The 4,524-nt window shown below is 49.4% G+C and overlaps 1 long non-coding RNA gene across 1 annotated transcript; it reads left to right on the top strand.

Annotated features, from left to right (window-relative positions):
- The first annotated feature begins 550 nt into the window (after positions 1 to 550).
- LOC140421607 (uncharacterized) lies at positions 551 to 4,225 on the top strand. Its single transcript, XR_011946934.1, has 2 exons — positions 551 to 643; positions 2,937 to 4,225. It is a non-coding gene; the product is annotated as an uncharacterized lncRNA (long non-coding RNA).
- The last annotated feature ends 299 nt before the right edge of the window (positions 4,226 to 4,524 follow it).

The raw sequence follows: 4,524 nt of genomic DNA, 5'->3' as shown, positions 1-4,524 counted from the left end.
AATGAGCCACGAGTTTATTAAATGGCAGAGCAGCCTCTTCCTGCTCCTAATTCTGATAATCTTATTCTTATGTTATTGGGATGGCCGCACATGTGCTTTGCAGCCTCTTCCCCCCCCCCTCCCCCCTCTCACATCCCTTTGAGATCTCTGCACTCATTTAATTCCAGCCACTTGAGAATTCCTGATTTTAATCTCTCCACCATTGCCAAGGCCTCAATTTCTGGAATTTCCTCCTTAAAACTCTCCGACTCACTTCCCTCCATTAAGATTCTCTTTAAAAGCTAATATATCCTCATGTGGCTCAGTGTCAATTTTGTCATTTTGTAATGTTTAAATGAAAGTCTTAAAAGTTTTATTCTGTTCATGTCATAATATAAATTCGAATTATTGTCACTGCCCTGGACAAATATTCTGCCCCATAAATAGGAATTTGTAACTCAGAGTGAAGCAGTTTGCTGGACATTCTGTCATGGAAAAACGTTGCCCCCAACAATGATGGCGACCAAGCCTGCGCTCTGCTGCTCGTGCCCCGATAAAGATGGTGGGTGCGCATGCGCACCTCTCTCAGTACCAAATAAAGATGGCGGCTGCATAGTCTCGGCTGTAACAAAGCTGCGGCCTCCGCTCAGATCCCCAGGCACCGGTAGGTTATTTTTCCGGATTGTCGATGTAAATAACATGTTCACGAAGCGTGTCTAACGAACCGACTGATTCATCTCTCCCTCCGTCCCGCCATTCCCACCTTCATGATTGTGGATCCGAGAACGAACGTTTTCCTGCGTCGCCATTAATCACACTGCGCATGCTTCACTCAGCCCAGTGCCGCCTCCTTATTCACGCTGATTCGTTGGAGGACCAGTTACTCCCGACCGGTCCTCCGGACCCGCCCCCTCTCCTCCTATTGGTCCGGTGCTGCCTTCAATCGTTGCCCGGCCATTGTGAGGTGTCTGGTGAGAGGTCAGGGTTTAGAATACCGAGTGTGGAACACTGAATATTCTCCACTCTCCCGGTCCCGAGGTAAGTTATTTATACTGACTGTCCCGGAGCTGCTCCTCCCCGGATTCGCACCAACCCCGCTCCCGCACCAACCCCGCTCCCTGCCGACTAGGCCGTGAATCCCCGAGGTAAGTTATTTATACTGACTGTCCCGGAGCTCCTCCTCCCCGGATTCGCACCAACCCCGCTCCCTGCCGACTAGGCCGTGAATCCCCGAGGTAAGTTATTTATACTGACTGTCCCGGAGCTCCTCCTCCCCGGATTCGCACCAACCCCGCTCCCTGCCGACTAGGCCGTGAATCCCCGAGGTATGTTATTTATACTGACTGTCCCGAAACTGCTCCTCCCCGGATTCGCACCAACCCCGCTCCCTGCCGACTAGGCCGTGAATCCCCGAGGTAAGTTATTTATACTGACTGTCCCGAAGCTCCTCCTCTCCGGATTCGCACCAACCCCGCTCCCTGCCGACTAGGCCGTGAATCCCCGAGGTCAGTTATTTATACTGACTGTCCCGAAGCTGCTCCTCCCCGGATTCGCACCAACCCCGCTCCCTGCCGACTAGACTTTCAGTGAATTCAAATTTTACCTTCTGCGTTGATGAGATTCACACCTGGGTCTCTGGAAAATCATTATGACAGTCAAAAAGATTGTTTTGAACATTTCTCTTAAGCGGATATAAAAATATTGAAAATGGGATAAAGGTTGATTGTCTGACAGTCAAACACTGTCCTGTAAGGGAATGAGTCCTTTTGCTTCCCAATTGGCCGAGGAAGGCAGTGTGTCTTACCATAGAATTTACAGTGCAGAAGGAGGCCATTCGACCCATCAAGACTGCACCGGCTCTTGGAAAGAGCTCCCTACCCAAGCCCACCCCATCCCCATAACCCAGTAACCCCACCCACCACTAATGGGAATTTTGGACACTAAGGGCAATTTAGCATAGCCAATCCACCTAACCTGCACATCTTTGGACTGTGGGAAGAAACCGGAGCACCCGGAGGAAACCCACGCACACACTAGGAGGATGTGTAGACTTCACACAGACAGTGACCCAAGCCGGAATTGAACCTGGGACCCTGGAGCTGTGAAGCAATTGTGCTGTCCACAATGCTACCGTGCTGCCCATATCAGCAGCATCTGCGTGTGGCAGATAAAAGGTTTGTCTGTTCTGTCTGTGAGGGGAGATTTCAGGTCTCAGTGTGACTGGAAATGCCCTGAGAATCACAAACCCTGGTTAGACCAAATCGGGAAAACTGTGTTCAGTTCTGGGCAACAAACCTGAGGAAGGATAGAATGGCCTTGGAGGGAGTGTAGCACAGATTTACCGGAGTGATATCTGAACCCCCCCTGGGGTTAAATTACAAAACTAGATTACACAAAAGAGTCAGAGACATGATGGCGCAGAGAATGGCATTCAGCCCATTGAGTCGATGCTAGCTCTCTGGAGCAATCCAGTCAGACCCATTCTCCTACTCCCTGTATCCTCGCAGGTTTATTTCCCTCAAATGTCTATCCAATTTCCATGGGCTGCATGGTGGCACAGTGGTTAGCACTGCTGCCTCACAGCACTGGGCTTCCCAGCTTCGATCCCAGCCCAGAGTCAACGTCCCTGTGGAGTTTGCACATTCTCCCCGTGTCTGTGAGGGTCTCACCCCCACAACCCAAAGATGTGCAGGGTAGGTGGATTGGCCACGCGAAATTGCCCCTTAATTGGGGAAAAAAAGAATTGGGTACTTTAAATTTATTTTTAAAATATTTCGATCCAATTTCCTTTTGAAATCAAATTATTCAAACACCCTCATAGGCAGCGAGTTTCAGGTCATTGCTGCTCGCTGTAGAAAAACATAATCTCATATCTCCTGTACCTTTTGCATACAAACTTTGTGTTTTTGTGGGTGTTCTCTCCATCCCTATTTTCTGTTTTAAATCCGTTTCACAAGGTGTTCAAAGGAGAGGCTTCAAAGTCCGGAAACTCAAACCAAGCATCACATCAGGATCGGACAGAGTCCTCAATTTATCATATCCTGAATATCAACGTACTTTGAACATGGAAGGAAAAAGCATCGTTCACAGTGGGGAGAAACCGTACACGTGTTGTGTGTGTGGAAGAGGATTCAGTCAAACATCAGGCCTCACAAGCCACAAATGCAGTCACACTGAGGAGAAACCTTGGAAATGTGCGGACTGTGGGAAAGGATTCACTTACCCATCCTACCTGGAAACTCATTGACGCAGAAACACTGGAGAGAGACCATTCACCTGCTCCAAGTGTGGGATAGGATTTATTCGGTCAGCGGCCCTGCAGAACCACCAGCGAGTTCACTCCAGGGAGAGACCATTCACCTGCTCAGAGTGTGGGAAAGTATTTACTGTTTCAGCCCACCTGCTGAGACACCAAAAAGTTCACACTGATGAGAGACCGTTTCATTGTCCAGACTGTGGGAAGTGCTATAAAGATTCTGGGTGTCAGATTCGCCATCAACGTGTTCACACTGATGAGAGACCGTTCAGGTGCACACAGTGTGGGACTGGATTCAGTCGAGCATATTACCTCACTGAACATCAGTGAATTCACACTGGGGAGAGGCCATTCACCTGCTCCAAGTGTGCGAAGGGATTCACTCGATCATTTGACCTGCAGAACCACCAGCGAATTCACACTGGAGAGAGGCCATTTGTTTGCACCATGTGTGGAAAAGGATTCATTCACTCATCCGCACTGCAGAACCACCAGCGTGTTCATACTGGGGGGGAGACCGTTCACCTGCTCCAAGTGTGGGAAAGGATTCACGCGGTCATCCCACCTGCAGAGGCACCGGCGAATTCACACTGGGGAGAGGCCATTCATCTGCACCAAGTGTGGGAAGGGATTCACTGAGTTATCCGCCCTGCGGAAGCACCAGCGAATTCACACTGAGGAGAGACCATTCATCTGTGCCAAGTGTGGGAAAGAATTCACACGGTCATCCCACCTGCACAGTCACCAGCAAATTTATACTGGGGAGAGGCCATTCGTCTGCATCAAGTGTGGAAAGGGATTCACCACTTCATCCCACCTGCTGAGTCACCAACGAGGCCACAAGTAACCACAGTGATTGGATTTTGCTGTTACTCACATTCAGGACTGAACCATGTTCATTTGGGTCTCTTTCTGCTGATAACAAACTCCAGCCCATTTACAGAGGCTAACATTCTTGTTAAAAGTCAAATAAATTAGATTTATGTTAAATGTGCAGTGTTGAAACTTTTTAATATCTCTGACACAAGTTAGTTCCTTTTGAAGTACTCTCGCTCTCACATTCTCTTCCATCCTCACCAACAAGAATTGTGAGGAGCGCTGGGCAGCACGGTGGCCTAGTGCTTAGCACAGCTGCCCCACGGCGCTGAGGTCCCAGGTTCGATCCCAGCTCTGGGTCACTGTCCGTGTGGAGTTTGCACATTCTCCCCGTGTCTGCGTGTGTTTCGCCCCCACAATCCAAAGATGTGCAGGTTAGGTGGATTGGCCACACTAAATTGCCCCTTAATTGG

Source organism: Scyliorhinus torazame, chromosome 5 (genome assembly GCF_047496885.1).
Source record: "Scyliorhinus torazame isolate Kashiwa2021f chromosome 5, sScyTor2.1, whole genome shotgun sequence".
NCBI classification, from domain to species: Eukaryota; Metazoa; Chordata; class Chondrichthyes; order Carcharhiniformes; family Scyliorhinidae; genus Scyliorhinus; species Scyliorhinus torazame.
Note: the sequence above shows the minus strand (reverse complement) of the source record. Positions and strands in the feature narration are given on the sequence as shown.